Source organism: Bos indicus, chromosome 14 (genome assembly GCF_029378745.1).
Source record: "Bos indicus isolate NIAB-ARS_2022 breed Sahiwal x Tharparkar chromosome 14, NIAB-ARS_B.indTharparkar_mat_pri_1.0, whole genome shotgun sequence".
Taxonomy (NCBI): Eukaryota; Metazoa; Chordata; class Mammalia; order Artiodactyla; family Bovidae; genus Bos; species Bos indicus.
Genome location: NC_091773.1, coordinates 57,709,336 through 57,731,622, shown reverse-complemented (window position 1 = coordinate 57,731,622; position 22,287 = coordinate 57,709,336). Strand labels below are relative to the sequence as shown.

At 38.3% G+C, this 22,287-nt stretch overlaps 2 long non-coding RNA genes across 2 annotated transcripts in view; one reads left to right on the top strand and one right to left on the bottom strand.

Annotated features, from left to right (window-relative positions):
• LOC139186952 (uncharacterized) overlaps nucleotides 1-22,287 on the bottom strand; it is a 264,026-nt gene that overhangs the window by 159,700 nt on the left and 82,039 nt on the right. The gene's annotated exons all lie outside the window — the stretch shown is intronic.
• Nucleotides 10,687-19,150, top strand: LOC139186951 (uncharacterized). Its single transcript, XR_011570639.1, has 3 exons — nucleotides 10,687-10,961; nucleotides 16,036-17,994; nucleotides 18,248-19,150. It is a non-coding gene; the product is annotated as an uncharacterized lncRNA (long non-coding RNA).

Sequence of the window (22,287 nt, the reverse complement as noted above, 5' to 3'; positions counted from 1 at the left end):
TTTATTTTTCTTAATGAATAGTACAGACTATTATTAGCTCTTAAAAGCTTTACATATCCAAATGCAACATGATTTTTGAAATTAAACCTTACATTACTCTTTTACATTTTTCTTCAGCTAGTGTGTCTTGTTTGCTGTCTCGTGAAGGAGAAATACTTATTGCTGATCCTATAACTTTTTTCTCAGCCTCGCTTTTATTAGAATTTATGTCCCTCTTCTCAGTTTGCATTACCTTTAAGTACAGTTACCTTTCCAATAACCTTTGTTTCTGGATCCCATTCAACACCCACCTTGTTTCTGATCATTTCAAACTCCACTAACCTCTCCTCTCAAGCACTTATCATATTATATCCATCTCTTAATTTCATGATTACTTTTTGGCATATATTATGTCTTTTTAATCTGCTATAGTTTAGTTCTTGGGCTGTCATTTAACAAATTTTTCAGAGTCCAGTAGGATGGAGGATGTGTATTTTAACCTTTGGAATAGTATGCATAAAAAAGGTGCTGATTTTAGAATAGGTGATCCTAAGATGTGACTCTTAACACCACTGTTACTAGCTGTGCCAGGGGTATTTATAACTTCTTTCAGTCTCAGTTCGCCTATCTCTAAGCATGAATGAGACAACTCCTTTATAGGATTGTAGCAATGATAGTCATACTCAGGTAAGGCACTTAGTACTCAATAAATGTTCTTCCCCCACCTTGTACCATGTACGATAGCATTGCTCAGTAATTATTTATCAAAAGCATGGAAGAGGCATTCACATGTCTGTTTGACCCTCCCTTTAATTAGTAATTTAAGGCTGTATCAAAATCCAAGTACAGGAAGAGGTTTGAGAGCTACATGGCTCTCTGTGGAAAATTCTTTGTGGATGGTATCCCTGAAGCATTTTACCAGCATCAGCTACATTCTAGGCTCAGTTTCATGTCAATAGGATTAGGTTACCAAAAAGAAGATCTTGGAACAAGCCAGTCATTAGGATGCTAACAAAGCTGCCTCAAAATCAGCTCCATTGAGGTAGTCACATGCAGGAGACAGATGACAGTGTGAATGTGGCCCAGGAGCTCTTCTAATTGTACACGAGGTTGACTAGGCAGCAAAGTCAGGGCAATGTCATATTATCATACAGGGAAAAAACTTCAAACAGAGCACAGTAAAAGAGAGATTTGGAAGGTATGAGCAATGAAGATGGAAGAATTCATATTTAACTACTTAGACTTAGCTAGTCCTAAGCAATGGGAAGGAGCCCAAATCACATTAGATTGTGAACAACAACAAAAGCTGAGCGTGATAATAATAATTGTTAATATAGAAAGTTATATAGAAAACTGGAGGACTTGCATTGATCTTTAAAATCACACTTATATATGTAAAAGTACTGTAATAAATGCATCATATTCAGGAAAGTGTCTGTGGTAAGGGAGTATAGTCTAAAGAACATTTAAATTATTCATTTGTAATAATGCTCATGTAAATATATTTGAACTTAATTTGTCCAGAAAAGATTAAAAGGACATGAGAGCACAGTATGGATACACACATAAATAACACTGAAAAATCTGGTCTGGCCACAGGCTTTCATATCAGAGAATATAATCCACTACTTGAAAAAAAAGAAGGATGTGAATTTCCAGGGTGCTTCTGTCAAAGTGTCATTTCTCTTTACTTTAAAAAATGTTAAATTGTTCCCAATATGTTTTCAAAATATTTATGTACCAGGAGTGACTACTCTTCAGAATGCTTGGGAAATACTTCAGAAGGCATTAATCATTACTGTTGATAGAAGTCTTTACATTATTATTGCTAAATAATGTATCTCATTTATATAAATCTGTAATTCTTTTAAAGGATTGAAAAAGCAAGAATACCTTTTTGCTTTCAGAGATTTTGATGACGTGAAATGCATAGTGTTCAAAATTCTGAGTACATTTTTTGTCATTTTTTGAAGCCCACTTTTCTTTTTTGGTACCTAAGAACATTCAGCAGGGTGCACAGGATCAGACAGTGATTCCTGCTCTACAACCCAAGCAAGGATAAACTATATAAACATTTGTTTCTCTTTTTCTTTAATAAGTTTAAATAATGATTTTCAGACTTCACTTTAGAATCAAAAGCCAGTGGTAAATCAGCTAAATGGCTTGGCCAACTCCCTGAGCAAGAATCAGTTAAATCAGTTTTATGTAGTGCTGAAAACACAACTGATTGAAAAGTGAGTGGTTCTTATTTTCAACTGGCTGTCTGGACCTCACCCGAGATGCAGGCTTAGAGAAGACCCTGGGAGCCTCTTCTTGACTTCTCACCATTTGCTATTGCAGTGGCACTGCAGGGGAGAGGCTGAGGCTCAGTCACACTGACCCAAAGCAGAGGCAATAACGTTTGCACATTTTATATACTCCTTACTCTGACCCTATCTACTGTTATCACTGGACTAGGGTAGAGAGATGATCCATCAGTTCTCAGGAAGAACTCACACGAGTATGTGTGTTTTGCTTTTTGTTTTATCTGTAACTACAACTTTTATCTGTAACTACAACTTCGAGGACATAATTTGCAATGTCTATCCAATTGTCTTAAACTGTATCATAGTGAGTGCAAAGTGGACAGGAAGAAGGAAAGGTCAAACCTTCTATTTAGACAAGACTTGGCCTAAAGAAATTTGGGACAGGAAGCTCTATTTAAATTAACTGGGGATCACTCTAGATTGAGGTTTATTGTCATCACTGTGCTACTTTAGCACAGTGCTAAAGTAGCTTCTCATTTTGTCTTAAGAAAAAATAGTACTCTATAATGAGCCCTGAGACCTTTGATTACATACATGAACTAATAAATTCCAAAATAAAGAAATGTCTTTAACTATGGGGGTCTATACCCCGGTTAACAATGAAAGAGATGATAAGTCTCCCCAGAGGCTCAAGCCACACATGGGAAAGCAATGGGTCCTTATATTTTATTTTTCTGAAAATGTTTTCTTATCCTAAAATAGATACATGTATATTTATATAGCTACACATAGAGTATAAGTGTATATTTATACACATATATACCAATACACTTCATTAGAGAACATTAGAGGTCAGTTTTTGTCTGTACCCTTAAGATATTTAAATACACTCTGTTCATTTCATTAAAATTAAACCTTAATTACTCAACCCTTCTGTTCTTGGGTTGGATCCTGGTTCCTGTATCTTTAAACCCTTCAGAAAATCCAGGAATCAGGATTGAAGAAGCCAAAGACTTTAGTGAAGAGTTAGAGAAATTCTTAAGAGCTGAGTGAAAGATATAAGATGTGCTAAGAGCTTAGCATCCTATCCAGAAGAAAGGATCAGCATGTGGTCAGAGCCAAACCTCACTGGTGCTAAGTCAAAGATGTTTAGAAAAAACATTTCAAAAAGCAAAAGAAAGCAGCTGTTCCAGCAGTGTGTGTTGGGTGGCAGCATCAGTGGATTGCGGATGATGCAGTGGTGATTAGTAGAAGTTATGTGATGAGTTTGAGTGAACTCCGGGAGATGGTGATGGACAGGGAGGCCTGGCATGCTGCAATTCATGGGGTTGCAAAGAGTCGGACACTACTGAGTGACTGAACTGAACTGAACTGATGTAGGTTGAATAAAGCTAAGAAAAGTAACATCAATGAACAGATCTATAGGCAAATGCCCTAACTTCTCTGAGTCCCAATTTCTTCATTAGTACTAGGAAAATTAGTGATTGAGATAATAAAAATATCTACATCACAGGATTATTACATCAAAAGATATTCACATAACAAATGAAAACTGTTGAGTAAACTGAATTCTTCCTGTTAGCTCTATAACATAAAGTTTTCAAAAATCAGCATCTCTCCTGATATTCCATGCCTATCCACCTACCTATGGTTTATGTTGACTGTATTACCTTATTGATACATTGGATTGTGTGTTATGTACAGTGACAGACTTAATTTTCTTGGACTCCAAAATCACTGTGGACAGTGACCACAGCCATGAAATTAAAAGATGCTTGCTTCTTGGAAGAAAAGCTATGACAAACTTGTTATTCAGTTGTCAATCATGTCCAACTCTTTGTGACCCCATGGACTGCAGCACACTAGGCTTCCCTGTCCTTCACCATTTCCTGGGCTTGTTCAAACTCATGTCCACTGAGTCAGTGATGTTATCCAACCATCTCAAGCTCTGTTGTCCCCTTCTCCTCCTGCCTTCAATCTTTCCCATCATCAGGGTCTTTTCCAATGAGTCGGCTCTTTGCATCACGTGGCCAAACTATTGGAGTTTCAGCCTCAGCATCAGTCCTTCCAATGAATATTCAGGACTGATTTCCTTTAGGATGTACTGTTTGGATCTCCTTGTAGTCTAAGGGACTCTCAAGAGTCTTCTCCAACAGCACACTTCAAAAGCATTAATTCTTAGGCATTCAGCTTTCTTTATACTCCAACTCTCACATCCATAGATAACTATTGGAAAAACCATAGCTTTGACTAGATGGACCTTTGTTGGCAAATGAATGTCTCTGCTTTTTAATATGCTGTCTAGGTTTGTCATAACTTTTCTTCTAAGGATCAAGCATTTTTTAATTTTATGGCTGCAGTCACCATCTGCAGTGATTTTGGAGCCTAAGAAAATAAAGTCTGTCACTGTTTCCCCATATATTTGCCATGAAATGATCAGACCAGATGCCATGATCTTTGGTTTTTGAATGCTGAGTTTTAGACTTAGACATCATATTAAACAGCAGAGACATCACTTTGCCAACAAAGGTCCATATAGTCAAAGCTATTGTTTCTCCAGTAGTCATGTACAAGTGAGAGAGCTGGACTGTAAAGAAGGCTGAGAGCCAAAGAACTGATGCTTTTGAATTGTGGTGCTGGAAAAGACTCTTGAGAGTCCCTGGGACAGCAAGGAGATCAAACCAGTCAATTCTAAAGGAAATAAACCCTGAATATTCACTGGAAGGACTGATGATGAAGCTCCAGTCTTTAGCCTCCTGATGTGAAGAGCCAACTCATTAGAAAAGACTCTGATGCTGGGAAGGATTGAGGTTAGGAGGAGAGAGGGATGACAGAGGATGAGATGGTTAGACAGAATCACCGACTTCACTGACTCAATGGATATGAGTTTGACAAACTCCAGGAGATTGCAAAGGACAGGGAAGCCTGGAGTGCTGCAGTTCATGGAGTAGCAGAGTCAGAAACAACTTAGTGACTAAACAGCAAATGAGGATGTTAATGTTAAGGATGCATTAGTGGCCATGGAAGCTAAGATTTTTAAGAATGATAAACTCTCAGTGGAGAAGTGTAGTGAAGTTTAATATAACATATTAACTACTTGGACCAGATACTGACTCAATTTGGAAATAATAGATATAGATGTTCCAAGACAGCATTAGCCTTGTCTATGTGATTCCAAGTTCAGCTGATAAGTTGTGAGGAACTTTCAGAGGGAAGAGTTCTGTGGATGGTGGATCTTCTACAAGTCTCTTGTGATTATTTAAGGATTTATTGAAGCAATAAAAATAAGTACAATAAAATAATTAAAAATTGGGCAAATCCTCTTTCTTAGGTAGTGTATTATTAAATTCTCAAAGGTTACAAAAAGGAAAAGATGCCTACAAGGAAACAAAATAATGCTTTTGTTTTTGAAATCCTGTAAATAGTATATTTATGACAAGTTAGATATAAACAAATTAGTTTTTAAAAATATTGAAAAGCCTGTGTGAGAATGACAGAAGAAATTAAAACATTCAAGAAGATGGTGAAAATCTCAGAAGGGCAATGGTTTTTAGGAGATTTGTTCATTGACCACATTTTGCATTAAACTGCTTCTAGGCAAAGGGGCTTTAGATAAAGTAGATTGAAGTAAATAAATCTAGATCTACTTGATCCAAAAAAAGAGTTGTCATTTCACACCATAAGAGATTTTCTGGATTTGTCAGATCTGCTTCAAACTTCAATCACTGAATGACTGAATTGTGAATGTAGCATGATGAAGTAAAAGTAATGATCCTCCAAGAACACTCATTACTGTATTTGGGACGAGCTTCTTGTAAGGTAGTTGGTACTTGGGTCTTTTTAAAAGATCCAAGTTTCTACTGGGATTTATCATTTATGTTCATTGCTGCTAAGTTGCTTCAATCGTGTCTGACTCTGTGCGACCCCATAACATAAATGCTGGAGAAATGGAACTTGAAACATATGGCGTTTTGCTGAAACCACAGAAATTTCAAATGTATTAGTCTAGACAGTCTGACGGCTTCCTAGGTGGAGCTAGGGGTAAAAGAATCTGCCTGCAGGAGATGCAAGAGATGTGGGTTCGATCCCTCGTTGGGAAGATCTCCTGGACTAGGAAATGGCAAACCACTCCAGTATTCTTGCCTAGAAAATTCCATGGATAGAGGAGCCTGGCTACAGTCCATGGGGCTGCAAAGAGGTGGACATGACTGAGCGACTGAGCACAGGGAGTCTGATGTTCCAAGAGGGTAGACACAGGTGTTAATGAATGACCAGGACAAGCTATGTTCTGGAACTCTACTGCCTGGATGGAAACTTGCTTAGGATTAGCTTAAAAATGATGATAACTGAGCTGTATGTAAATTGAGGATTTCTGCAAAAAAGTCTGAACAGTATATTAGAATATCATCCAAATATACTACATAGTAACTTTGATCTTTCCCAAGGCAAGAATTAATGGAGTAAACTCTTCATTGGTTAATGGGACACAAAATTACAATGGCATACAGGCATCAGAGAGTTTTACTTGGCTTAGGTGTTTAACCAGAGGAGTTTGTAGGTACCCTAGAAAGCTAGCTTTTTGTAGACACATGAATCTGTAATACAGGGAAACCAAACTGTATTCTTAACTACAGTAAATCCAAAGAAGACCTATTGTCCCAGAGATGCCTGGGTTTCTTGTTGTTGCTGACAACAGGCCAATTGCAAAATAACAGTTGTAGTGTGAGACCTAATATTTAACTTCCTAATTGGAAAAGCCTCCTTCATATGTCACATATTTGGGAAACATCTAAAGTACGGGATAGAGGAGATTTGTAATCTCAGCTGGTCAGAAATGACTGCTTCAGAAATATTCTGTCAGAAAGCACAGTGAGTACTGGTAGCCCTCGCTTTGCATGGTGACCTATGTGAATTCCAAAACAGTCTCCTTGTTCTATATGGTTTCACTGTGCAAAGGTAGCAAGCAGTATTCACATGTATGAGTTTCCATTAACATAATATCAGGCAAAGTGGTAACTACGGTAGTTACTCCAGGACTTAGTCATAGGTCGGTGACAATATAATTTGTTATTCAAACTGGGATGGGTTTGAAAGTGAAAGTGGGCTCTATTAATTATCACGTTGGGACAACAGGCATAATTTAGCACTGTTCCAAGCATATATGGTCACTGTGAGCCTAGGTTTCTAACCAGGTGAGACCACGGATGAATGGGAAAGAAGTGGTAGACACCAGTGGTACCAAGAGCTCTGTGCAGACACGAGGCATGGTCTTGAGAGGATTATGGAGAGTGTTAGCCTATTACGTTGTCAATTCCTTGACTTATATCATGTCGTGGCTCCAAAGGCAGGTCTTGACTGCTCTGTATTGAATAGGTAGCCCAACGCTGCTAGCATTGGCAAAGGTTTCAGGGTTAACAGAGGTCACACCTGAGCTTGACTACCTTCCCCAGTACTGTGGGATGTGGTATTTGGCAATGACAAAGGCAAAATGGACTTGCCTTTCTAGGTACATGGTACTAATAAACCAGCCTACTTGGTATATGAAAACAATCAATAAATATGCAGAAAATGAAATACAAGATGCTGTCATAAAACTCCTTGACAAATGGTCATCTAGATTCTGCTAGAGCTCTACAGCACACCATCTGGGACAGAAAACAAACTTCATAAGGAGTCAATTTCATTGTTAGACAACTCTAGGTGTTTGGTATTCTTTCTTAGATGATGTTGATCTGAAACTTGTCTTTCTATACTTACTGTCCTTTTCTGTCTTCTGAATTAATAAAGAACATGTTTCTTTCATTTCTTGGTACTCTCATTTTACCCCTTGATTCCTTGTTTTACTCCAGGGGGGAAAAAACCCCATTGCTCCCACCATTTATCATATGATTTGTTCTAGCTACTTAGAAGAAAAGTATATTAGAAATATCTTGGGAAGACACATGAAATTCTCTTGCTTTGTGTCAGAATTAACAGATAAGTCACACTATTTGCTTTCTCTATGATATAGAGGATTAACGTCCTGATTCATGAGCTGAACTTATTACTGATGATAAATTTTAGTGCCCTGTTCTGTTAGCTATTATCTTTGCTTTTTCCCATTTATCACTTTTTAATCTACTTTGTGAACAGTCAGATCTGTCACTAGAATTTCAAGAAACTATTAAATAAAACTGTTTTCTAAGAAAATATACTGTCTCCGTTATTATAGAGTCATTTTGCTTAAAAAAGATTTACAATATTCCTGCACCATCTTCCTGTCCCTAATCCACTGCTGCTTCGGTGTTATTAAGCTAAGCTTCAGTGGATATATTAATTCTTTTAAATCAGTCATTATTTCCATAGAATTTTTTTTTTTTTAAAGTACATCCTAAATGTGCAAACTTGGCATTTATGTTGCCAAGTTTCCAGCAGGGAAATAAAGCTGCTTAAATCTGGATAACTTAAAAAAAAAAAAGTGGTGTGTGTAAACCACAAACTTCTCACATGATGAGAAGGAAGCTAATAAAGAACTTAGGTTTGCTAGGCAATAGTAGAACTCCTTTATAAAGGGCCTCAAGGGCTAAGACGTATTTTTGTGGATTTTATCTCATGTGGTTTTAAAAAACTGAAGGTTTTTAAAGAAAGAAAACTCAGAGTGCCATCTACACTATGAAGATCTTTTCTAGAATCGATTATTGATTTTTGAAAGGCAAACCGATGTGACACAATGAAGGGAGGACTCCCAGTGCAGTGGTCAGGACTGCCTTGGGACAGCTCTCTTCAACACGCACAAAGGGAGGCCACGTGCTCTGTGGCTGCCTTTGACATTAGCCACTCTTGGTGATTTCTGCTCTTCACAGTTTATTTTCTTACTCCAGTTCTGAACCAACAAATTTTCGTTAAGCATTGTCTAGGTGTTCACAGCAGGACTCTTAGCTCAGTATTTCAGAAAGAAAAAGAATGTGAAGTTGCTCAGTCATGTCCGACTCTTTGCAACCCCATGGACTGTAGCCTACCAGGCTCCTCAGCCCAATGAATTTTCCAGGCAAGAGTACTGAAGGGGGTTGCCATTTCCTTCAGAAGCAGAGTGTAAAGGAACAACTGTTTTTAGATTTAGGTGATTTGAGAGTTGGATGTAAGCTGTGAACTTGAATCAAATCAGGAAAATGTATTATTCCAGAGGCTGGATTTTTTGAGGATTTCTCAAGAAATATTCATCTCATGATATTTCATCATTAACTCTGGATGTTTCTCCCCAAACACGTTAACTGTAAGCCTATCCATTTTTAAATTACTCTTGTTTTTTAAGATACACATTTTTAGCTCTAAGACAGTAAAGAACTTGAATTTGCCCCTAGGTCAGCAGTTGGACTCTAATTGCTGACATTAGGTGAATACCAACCAGCTAAATCACAGTGGCTCCACAATGTTTTAAGGAGCCGTGTCTGCACAGTATATGGCCTCAAGTGCAAAACAGAAGGCTGCTTATACAAACAGTAGTGTGCACGTGCAAATTCCTTTTTGGGTTGAGAGCTGCTTATTTTGTACAGATAATTACCAGCCCGCATTCCCACTAAATATATTCTGCTGCCTTAAATTGGGGGCTTAATTGTGAAAATTGATCCTTTGAAGACATGAAACTCTTTGAAGGTTTCTTTCCTGACTGCAAAATTTTATGGGTTCTGTCTATAAATTGAGTTGTGCAGGATGACTGGGCTGATGGATTCTATAGACTGAGGTCTAGTGGTGTCACATTACCATTTTCTACCAGAGTACCCTCTTTGGCACAAAGACCCATGGGCTGTAGGTTGATAGTGACCTTAACTCTCAAGTAAGTCAGGTCTCTGCTACTGGACATTCTCCCCATTTGGACCGTTCCTCATTGTGCCAATTGGAAAACGTGTTTCTATCAGGATAAAACATATGGAGGTGAAGGCACTACTTAACACTGCGTGCTGTGTGCTAAGTTGCTTCAGTCGTGACCTGTGACCCCATGGACTGTAGCCCGTCAGGCTCCTCTGTCCATGGGATTCTCCAGGCAAGAATACTGGAGTGGGCTGCCATGCCCTCCTCCAGGGCATCTTCCCAACCCAGGGATTGAACCCACATCCCTTACATCTACCTGTGTTGGCAGGTGGGTTCTTTACCACTAGCACTGCTTAACGCTAATGAATGATTGTTTGTTACATTTCAGTTTTGAGCACTGGGGAAGAAATGGCATTATCAAGTCTAAGGCATATACTTTCTCTGTATATCATTTCTGAGGGAGAAAGTGACAGGCAAGATTAATATTAGGTTGCCAGATCTTTCCATGGTCCCAGATAAAAATTTACTTGACATGTAGTTGCTGAGAGCATCTACATAGGCAGGCATATTTTGCAAAGTTATCTTTCAGAATCTAGGTTCAGAGATTCACTGGAGATTTTCTATGTGTGTTTTTACTTATTTCCTTCTCTGTTCTGATTTTGTCCTGCAGAATCAACATGTGATCCTGAAAATAACAGTGCTAACCTGGCTGGGAAAATATTTTAAAAATACCAACAAAAATAAAAACCCAGCATGTGACTGTGACCAGCATGCAAGGTAGGCAGTGAATACTTGTGGTTTGCACTCTAAATCCAGGCTGTTGCTAGGAGCTACTCTGTAACTTTGCCTCAGACATTCCACCAAGAGACCTTCTCCGTTGCCACATACCAAGCCATTCAATCTGCTGTGGTTTGGCCGGGAAGCCCACATCTGTGCCATGTTGTGAAGGTAGGTCACACTGTGGTTTTAAAAGACTACTTTTTAATATATTTTGCCTGTGAATTGATGCAACTCTCCTGAAGGGAAATTCAGCATTATCCACTAGAGGACTTAAAAATGTCTACACTTCATGACTCAGCAGTTTAGCTTCCTGGAATTTATCAGAAGAAAAAAAAAAAGAGTGTGTTAAGATTTATGCTATAGTTCTTCAAAGTGTTAGCTATAATTTAAAAAATTATACAAAGTGAAAGACTGTTCATATAAATCCCACAGAATAATTGTAAATCAACTATATCTTAATAAAAATAAATAAGCAAAAATAAAATATATTTCATAGAGGAGAATGGTATATGGCCATTAAAAACTAGTATGACTTGGAAATGGATATCAGGAGATGTTTATAATTGTTTAAAAATGGAAAGAATAGTTTTGGAAAGTATGACCACTTTGAAACTACTTTTTGTAAAAAATAAAGGAGGTAACTGTATAATAATGAGCACTGTCATATTACAAAATGTGTGTGTGTGTGTATGATGTTATAGGTTATTATCATCATACATTATCATCATTAACTCTAGATGTTTTGTATTTTATTTTTTGCAATCTTTGGTATTTTCAAAAAAATAATCACCATGTAATAATAGTATTCCCAAGTGGTACGAGTAATAAAGAATCCACCTGTCAATGCAGGAGCCGCAGAAGATGCAGGCTCAATCCCTGGGTCAGGAAGATCCCCTGGAAGAGGGCATAGCAACCCACTCCAGAATTCCCGCCTGGAGAATCCCATGGACAGAGGAGCCTGGTGGGCTATAGTCCACAGGGTTGCAGAGTCTGACATGACCGAGGTGACTTAGGTAGGCATGAATAGTATTATAATTAAGTAAATAATAGCTCTTCTATTTTCATGCCCTCATAGAGAATTACCAAGGGCAGCAGTGTTTTATGGAAGAATCTTAGAAACAATGAGTGGGTCTTCAATTAAAAAAAACCCCTTTATTACACAAAAGCTGTCTAGTTAATATGCGCAAGCTGTCTAGTTAATATGTGCTCATATCCTGTATTTGGTCTTCCTGGGTGCAACGAAAATGGCTACAGTTTCATTCTGAAATCATTGTCCATTCCTTTCCAAACATTACCGAATGGCAACACACAATGCCCACCTCTCCTTCCCGCTGCAGAGCTAGAAATAAACAGCGTCCTTGTATGTTATAGCGTAGTTAACGCTTCAATCAGTGAAGGAGTATCCTTTTATGAAGCTGCTTCTGTCACACTGGAAGTTGAGGAAGGATTAAAGAAATATTAAATTGGTTGAAAAGAGACTGCTGTGTGTGGAGACTGGTTTGACTTTCAGGTTTCTGGTTTGACCTGGTTATAGGAACAGAGATGGATAAGGGAAAAAATACACTGGAATCTAAACACAGCATGAAAAAATTAGCAATGCCACTTGGCAATAAATGTTGCAGGGTTGTAATTGCTGTAGTTTGGACACTGAAACAGTTTAATTGAGAGGGCTTGCCTGTAAAAGTTTTGCAGAAAACCCCAAAGGGAATCCTGGACCATGGCTTCTCGCCACTTCCATTGGACTGCAGGTATCTTCGCACACTACAAGTCCTACTGAGCTGCGATACCACAGCCCATCACCACAGCAAGGGTCTAGGAATAGAGAGATGGACCAGGCACTGCTGTTCACCTGTGACAGCTCTTGATGTAGAAAGTAAGAACAAATATTATAATGCAATGTAGTTAGCATAATAATTGACATATGTACTCCATACTGCCAGCTCAGAAGAAGGAATAATTACTCCATGGACCTTGAAGCTCTGTTTAGGTTTCAAAACCAGGGTGATGCTTGATTTGGATCTTAAAGATTGAGTAGGCATGAAAATTATGAGTTCTTACAAAGTTTGAGTACTACAAATTATGAGTGGTGACATGTGGCAATGTAGTCCCATCATTTAGGGTTTTCTTAGGCCAACACAAAGGTCACATTTGGTTCAGTCAACTGAACCACTGGAAAATGTCATTTTGAATTTTACAAATATAGCCCTCGCCCCACATGCCATCTAAGAAATACCAAAAATTTCATAGCTGTGAGAAATGAGGCAACTCTTTAACATCAAAGACACAAGACCCACACAGGCAGCAGATTCTGATTGCGAAGCATAAACTTCAGAACAAGAACTGATAAATGTTGTAGAAATGAACTTTCAGTAATTTCACCAATTTATCACAAGGCTCAGTTTAGTGTTTCTCAAACTTATTTTCTCCATCACTCCCTTGGCAAAAAGCCTCAGACTTTCCCCCCTAATTCCTTCTTCTTCTCCTCACAAAATTTCTATTTGTTTGTACACAACTGCAGATCATTTTAACACCTGAGATTATTTCACCTTGCAGGAGTCAGCTTTTGCCCCCTTGGGGTTCATATTGCTCCCCTTTACTGTGTGTGGTTTTAAATGAAGATGCTAGTCTCAAATTTTGTCTCCTAGATTGCTTGTAGCCCAAATTACTTTTTTAAGATTTTTTTTTTATATGTACCATTTTTTAAGTCTTTACTGAATGTGTTACAACATTGTTTCTGTTTTATGTTTTGGTTCTCTGGCTGCAAGGCATGTGGGATCTCAGCTCCCCTACTAAGTATCGAACCAACACCCCACACTGGAAGACAAAGTCCCAGTCACTGGACTACCAGGGAAGTCCTCAAACCAAATTCTTTTAAAAAGGGGTCTGTATTTTGTTTTGTTGTTTACATGCCTCAAGCATATAAATCGAAACTCACACATTGACTACAATAAAGTCCTTTAATGTGACCCCAAATAGCCATTCAAAGCAAGAAATCTTGTTCAGATTCTTTATGAAACCACTCTCAATTTCTAAAATGTAGTTTTCCAATGAAGACTGTGACTGCCTCTCATTTCTCAGATTTTCTAGCAATACCTCATTTTTGTTGTCACAAGTATCATGAGTAATAATTTTAAAGAACAGACATAGATCAAAAATCCTTCAAGTGGACAGTCCTCCTTTTTTTGGCCATAATTTGCCCTGGCTAACCTCAACTATACAAAATCACAGCATTAGGCAATTAGAGCAATTTCAAAGAACACACACATACTCAAGAACTAAAAAAGAGGCATAATTTTGTTTGGCAAACACAGACTGTGGCCAAAATTGTTCTGTAAAGTATAATGCTTCAAAAAATAGTATACCCACAACTATGCATCATGGGAGCTCTTATGAAAGAAAATAGAGATTGGCTGGGGGAGGGGAGAGCCTCTACAAGAAGATAAAAGGGACGGCTTCCAGGTTTGGCAAAGTTAAATTGGAAGTCATTTGGAAAGGAGATGCGCTGAGGACTTCAAATACATGGGAAGCTAACCCCTCTTCCCTGGACATATTTAGGATCTGAGGAGCAAAGGGCTTTAGATCCCTTCCCAGGATAAAACCAGCATGCACACGAGGGGCTTCAACAAAATGCAGATGGAGCTCAAGAACCCCCAGAGATGAATGTCCTGGGAACTAAAGCAAGAACATCAGCAAAGCATGGAGGACACTCGACAAAGACATCCTCAAATTTCACCATCATAGCTTGACTCACATGCACCAGAATTTTACAGCTGCAGGCAGAAGATTTTGCCAGTTTTGTACACCAATCACTGAAATGACACATCATTAAAATGATTAATTAAAAAAAAACTATGAGTAAAATAATTTAGATGTGTTGCCCAGGAGTAACAGAAATTAGGATGAAGGGCTGAGGAGGGACGGATCTGTCACCTTGTCCGTGAGAGTGTTTACCAGAAAAAAAATCAGGTTGCAATGTCTAGAGAAGGGGGCCACAAGCAAACTGTGCCTCAGTGGTCTCCCCTCCCCTTGGCTTCCTCTGTCATCACCAGATCTCTCTGCCATCCCCACTAGATCTATCCTTCAGCCCTCAGGCACCTGCCCTCTTGACTCCTGGATGAAAGAAAGTTACCATCTGAGACCCACTGACATGACTGATCTATAAACTTTCCATTGGTCTAGGACTTAAGGTTTGCAAAGTGCTGTCCTAAATGGATGGTGGATGTGCACAAATAAAAGGCTCCATGGGAAACTAATGATGAGAAACTAGGATGAATACATTTATACATAGTTGCTATTGTTGTTTAGTTGCTCAGTTGTGTCTGACTCTTGAGATCCACGGACTGTAGCCTCCCAGGTTCTTCTGTCCATGGGATTTCCCAGGCAAGAAGTCTGGAGTGAGTTGCCATTTCCTTCTCCAGTGGATCTTCCTGATCCAGGGATCAAACCTGTATCTCCTGCATTGGCAGGTGAATTCTTTACTGCTGAGCCACTAGGGAAGCCCTTAAACATCTTTATCAATATGCTATCAAGAACTGGATTCTTCAAGAGAAGCATATGGTATAGTTTCCTAACATTGGGAGATAATTTGAGAAATGCTAAAATGCACCATTGTATTTTACCTTTACACTGACTAATGGAGGCTGTTATTTGTTAATACTCATTTAAAGTTAGGGGTATAAATAACTTTGGTAAGCAAAAAAATCAACACCAAAACAAACAAAAAACCCAAAACAACAAAACGCCCTCTGTAGTCACTTGGGCTCTATATGAATATTCAGTTTATTAAGTCTGACAAATTTGAAAAACTTGGCTTTCTTTTAGTTTTTCAATTCAACATGTAGTTCTTGATCATCTCTCTGTATATCTATGATTAATACTATGAGAATAAGATCAATTTCACCTGCATCAAAATACCAATAAATTAATTCAATTTGAGCAGACTAAAATCACCTTAAACCATCAACTATATTTAAAATTTAGTTAAACTCCTCTAAATGTCTTTTTTGTTTTTATAAATTTAATTATTGTCTTAAGTGACTCAACTATATGACAGTGTACACGTATGAGCTTAACTTTCAAAAACTTTCTAAACCCTTACAGCCAATATTTATATAATGCTTACTTTATGCCAGATAATGTTCTAAGTTTTTCATTTATTTAATCCTCAAATCAGTCCCATGAGGTAGCTATCCTAATTTTTAATTCTGTCTAATTAAAAACTGTTCTAATTTATGTTTTACAGGTTGAGGAAACTGAAGTACTGAAATCTTGAATAACTTGCTGGAAGTCACACTGATAATAAGTGACAAAGTGCTCATTAGTTTAATATAATAAACTTAACAGTAAAATAAATCAAATTATTTTAGTCATGCCGATACTCCTAACTTAAATTCTCTAGAAACTTTCACTTAAAAATGACAAAACTGACTGATTCTCTCCAACATACAAATACCTTAAACAACAAACAGATTATTTGGAACTTAAAATCATCTTTTAATACTAAGTTTGATATTTATTTCTAAGTGTTCGTAGAGTTTACAAGACCTAAATGAAGAAGAGATTACCATCTCAGTCAATTCACAAATTCAGGATCACAATACAGTTACTTCTCAACCAGAAACCAGAATGAGAACATGGGGCCAGGGAGCAAAAAGCTTCCAGATGACCCTCCAAGCATCACAGTGAGAATGTCAGGTCATTTATTTTAGTACTGCCCACGGAGCATTGTGTTCAACTGAAATTGCAACCTACTTCTGAAATTATAACCTACTCTACTGGTGTGTGAGTGTGTGTGTGTGTGAGAGAGAGAGAAAGAGAGAGAGTCTAAGGAATGCTTGGTTGGATTTACATGCTTTTTTTAAATTTAAATTTATTTATTTTAATTAGACGCTAATTACTTTACAATATTGTATTGGTTTTGCCTAACATCAACATGAATCCGCCACGGGTGTACATGCTTTTTTTTTTAAACCATCTCATTGATTTCATTGATTTTCATGTGTTTCCTTTCAGTAACAACTCTACAGTCCTCCTCCTCATCAGCAGTTTGCAAATAAGGAAGCTGAGGAGCAGAGAATTAATTAATTTGCCCAGGGTCCAGCAGGGGATAAACAGTAGAGCCGAGGTTCTAAGCCCAGGTCTTCTACGTCCCGATCCACTTGTTGTTGCTGTCGTTCAGTTGCTAGGTTGTGTCGAGTGCTAAGTCGACTCTGCCAGCCCCTGGACTGCAGCACAACAGGCTTCCCTGTCCTTCACTGTCTCCCGGAGTTTGCTCAGATTCATGTCCACTGAGTCAGTGATGCTCTCTGATCATCTTATCCTCTGCTGCCTTCTTCTCCTTTTGCCGTCAGTATTTCCCAGAATCAGGATTTCAATCCAGAAACTCACCCAGAATTGGTTCATAGTCCACCTGTTGTGCTGTTCAGGCTGAACTTGGAACCTGCTGTGCAATAGTTCTGCACCTCATGTTGAAATTGTATTCCCCAACTTCTTTCTTCTGGCTGTGCCTTTGAAAATATTCACGGTTACTATTAGGTCATTCATTATTTCATCAGCCAGTCACAACACTTACTGGGCTGCTGTCAAACACTGGGCACTGCTTTTGGCACTTCCAATGTTGTGAGACCAAAGTATTAATTTATATTGAGAGAAGGGTTAGGCTGTTTTTAAACAGAGCCATCACTACTGTACTTGACAGGGTTTTTTTTTCCCCCCCAAAGTAACAGGAATCCTACTTAAATAAAATTGAGAACAAATGGATTTATCTGTATAACTGAAAACTCTATGAGTAGGAAGCCAAACATTCAGGCATGGCTGGATCAGAAGCCTAAAGGATGTTACAAAGTCTACCTCCCTTGCTCTTAAAATCTGTTTCCACACATTCTCTGTCTCCAAGTCTCAATTTGCTACATTTTGAGTTCTGGCCTGATTTTTTCCTGCTGCTGACTTCTTCTACTTAGCAAATGAAAGTGACTGCAGATCTCACGTGCCTCTCCCTTTCATCTTGTGATTCTAAAAGGAGCAAGAGCATCTCTTCTAAATGTTCTTGGAGAAGAAATCTTGGAAAGAACCTTAGTTGACCCATCTCTTTGAGCCATGTGCCCAGTGCTGAATGAATCATGGTAACCAGGGGTTTGGAGAGTCCTGGGCCACAGGCCCTGGAGTAGAACCATGCCTGCCTAAGCCACTTGGAATGGTAAAGGTGAGATGATGGGCAGGCAAGCCTCTCGAACCACATGTGTATTCTTATGTCTCTGCCTCCCTCCATCCCTCTCTTCTTTCCTTCCTTTAACAGTCATTGTTATCTATCATAATAATATAATTATAATACTATTATCTATTAATATATATTATATAACATATATAAACTATATTTAATATATAACTAAGATTAAGCTTCAGAAAAAGGAATATGACAAGACTGTATATTCTCACCCTGTTTACTTAACTTATAGGCAGAGCACACTATGAAAAATACCAGGCTAGATGAGTTACAAGCTGGAATCAAGATTGCTGGGAGAAATATCAACAACCTCAGATATGCAGATGATACCTCTAGTGGAAGAAAGTGAAGATAAACTAAAGAGCCTCTTGATTAGGGTAAAAGAGGAAAATGAAAAAGCCAGCTTAAAACTCAAAATTATTTTAAAAAGTAAGATCGTGGCATCCAGCCCCATCACTTCATGGTAAATAGAAGGGAAAAAAGTGGAAGCAATGATAGATTTCCTCTTCTTGGGCTCTAAAATCACTGTGGATGGTGTCTGCAGGCTTGAAATTAGAAGATGGTTGCTTCTTGGAAGGAAAGCTATGACAAATCTAGACAGTGTATTAAAAAGAAAGGCATCACTTTGCTGACAAAGATCCATATAGTCAAAGCTATAGTCTTTCCAGTAATCATGTATGGATGTGAGAGTTGGATGATAAAGAAGACAGAGCACCAAAGAATTGATGCTTTTGAACTATGGTGTTGGAGAAGACTCTCGGGAGTCCCTTGGACAGCAAGGAGATCAAACCAGTCCATCCTAAAGGAAAGAAACCCTGAATACTCATTGGACAGACTGATGCTGAAGCTGAAGCTCCAACACTTTGGCCACCTGATGCGAAGAGCTGACTCATTGGAAAAGACCCTGATGCTGAGAAAGATTGAGGGCAGAAGGAGAAGAGGGTGACAGAGGATGAGATGGTTGGATGGTATCACCAATTCAATGGACATGAACTTGGGCAAACTCCAAGAGATGGTGAGGGGCAGGTAAGCCTGGCATGCTGCAGTCCATGGGGTCACAAAGAGTAGTACATGAATTGGTGACTGAACAACAACAACAAAAGCTTCAGAGATGCAAAGTTATATATATTTCCTTCCTGACTCTATTTGCATTAAGTAGCATAATATATTACTATTATATATTACATAATATGTTACTATTATAATCATACAGTTATAATAGATATCATTAATATAATATTACATATAATAATATATAACTATATTATATAAAATAATTATATGTATATATGTTATGTCTAAATATAACATATTTGTATTGTATTATATTACAAGGGAATGGGGGAAAAGGAAATGGCAACCCACTCCAGTACTCTTGCCTGGAGAATCCTAGGGACGGAGGAGCCTGGTGGGCTGCTGTCTATGGGGTCGTACAGATTCGGACACGACTGAAGTGACTTAGCAGCAGCAGCAGCACAAGGGAAGGGAGTCTGTGAAGACTCTGAGGTGGGCAGGACCATGGTGATTTACATCATGCAAGAGGCCTGTGTTGTTCTGAGCATGGAAGAATGGAGACAAGAGCATGAGCCGGGGGTTGGCAGGAGAACATCAGGGGCCAGATCACGCAGGATCTTGAGAAGTCAGGATGAGCCTCTGTGGCTTTATAGAGACAGTGCCCTACTAGTATTGAGGTTGTGTAATCCAAAGGAATGAAATTAACGGCAGGAATTTCTGGCCATTAGAAATGTGGAATGGGAAGACAACAAGATGTCAGGTTATTTAAGGGCCCCTGGGTCTTCAGCGTTCTGCAAATCACTCTATGTAGCTGGCATCTGGCAGGGAAGCAGTTGTTGCTTAGGTAGGGGTTCTGTCCTCAGTCTTTCTCAGCACATTCAGTTCAGTTTGTAAGGACGTGTGACTCGGGTTGGTATATTTTAATCTGAAGCAAAGTGTGCACTGCTTTTCAATTTTGAAAAAAATGAAAATGCCCTGAACTATCTTTATTGCACCACTTTATCTTCTATCTTCTGCCAAGATAACATCTGTTCATCCTTGGATATAAGCTCAACCATCACTTCTTTTGAAAGCCTTCCCTGATATCTTGTCTGGATCAAGATCCATCTGCCACATACTCTTTACCATAGTTCTCTTGCAGAGCACTTAGAGTTACTAAACACGTACTTGTGTAATGCTGCTGCTGCTGCTAAGTCACTTCAGTCGTGTCCAACTCTGTGCAATTCCATAGACAGCAGTTTACCAGACTCCGCCATCCCTGGGATTCTCCAGATGAGATTATAATAAAAACTTATCACACGAGCTTGTAAACTTTATGTGTGCAATGACTATATACCCCCAGTGCTGAACACATAGTAGGTGATCAATAACTATCTGTTAATAAGTGAATAATCTTAACTTTTCTGGGGTATATTTATTTTTTCAAATTTACATTTAAATCTGGTGACGTTTTGTGATTGTGGTTGGTTTGCAGTTGAAGACTTTCTCAAAATGGGCTCTCAACAGTATTTGCTGAAAGGCACTAAATAAAGAAAAATAAATCAAGGCTGTTTTTAGAATGCCTGAACCATGTAACTTTTTACATATAATTTGATTAAGAGATCAAAAGTACAGAAGAAATATCCGAGTAATCTCCTTTTGAATTCCGCTCTTTGTAAAGTCACACGTTCATGACCTTTGTTCCTGTCTCTGAATCCCTCTGTCAGAAAAATGCCTGCTGTTTCAACCCTGAAGGGGGATGAGACATGGGGAAGAAGGGACAGAACCTCTGAGCCAAGTAATAACCTCTCTTTCAGCAAATACTGTAATATGCTATGGCTCAGCTCTTGCCTGGAAAAATCTTCTCAGACATTTTTATTTACTAACTGTTCAGTGTTTAAATGATTCTTCATGGAAGAAAATTGAGCACACACACAAACACACACACACACACCACACACATTTCCCATTTGCTAAAGATGTCTCTCATGTTTAGCTCCTGTGCCTAACCATAACTTTCACAATTTTACATTATCCTTGAACTTTCAGTTTCCTCTTGAATAAACAGGCCCAGACCTCCAGCAGTAGCTGGTTAGGACGGCACTGTGGCTACTAGGAGATGAGATTTTAGTGATGCTAAAATATTCATGGCATTTGGACTCATAATGGTCGTACTATTCTAGAAGGGGAATCTTGAAGATGAGTTGACATAGCTCCATCAGCAAACATCCCACCGGATGTTTTCTTAAGCATTTTGAACAAAGTTCAACTGCCCTTTGAGAAAGAAAGCACATTTCTTTCTCATTTATAATTTTTGGAAAGATACCAACCCCCAAATTCTGAGAGTTCATTAGAGGAAAAACTGCCCAAATATAACAATACTTTGTTTGTCCTTTAATCCATAGAACCACATAGTTATTTTTTAAGTATCTCGGCAATTAATTACTACCATTTCTTGAGGAAGGCAGGAAATACTAGCCACATTTTATAGCTATTATAACAGAAACAGGAAGGATTTACTCTTCTGAGATTAACAGCCTTCCTGGAAGAAGGTTAGCTTCTTGGAGAATGTGTTAATAATTTAAGATCGTGGTTAATTTTAGCCCTGTACAAGAACAGCAGAATTCAAACTGACCAAGATAGACTCTTATGTTAGCAAATACAGGTTGTCTTGTGAGGTTTGCTTAAAAAGATGAAGGACCTAGTGATTAAGAAAACTTGGAATAGTTATGTGGAAAATATTTATGCTTCACTGAATTACACTTACACATTTATCTTACTTTTCTTTAGGCCACCGCAGCTTATAGTGCACAGCAAATCGTAAACAAAGTAATAGTTTTCAAAGATAGCCCCTTTCCAGCAGTATCAATGAAACCTGAGTAGTCTAAAATATTTTATTCCAGTTTAAGCAGTGTTTGCTTTTTCCCATGTATGCAGGAGTAGCTAAGGGGTTCATCTTTTTCAGTTTTGTGGTAATCATCCTTGTTGGTTCTAAATGTTCAGGGATTAGATTCCCTCCCGGCACTTCCAATCTCTGGCAACCACTGAAGTTTTCTCCATCTCTCTAGTTTTGCCTTTCCCAGAATGTCATGTATTTGATATCATAAAATATGGAGGCTTTTCAGATTGACTTCTTCCACTTAGTAATATGGGTTTAAGGTTCTTCCATGTCTTTTCATGGCTTGATAATTCATTTCTTTTTAATGCTGAAGAATTTTCTATTTTCAGGATATGCCATAGTTTATCCATTTACCTCCTAAAGGACATAAACATCTGTGT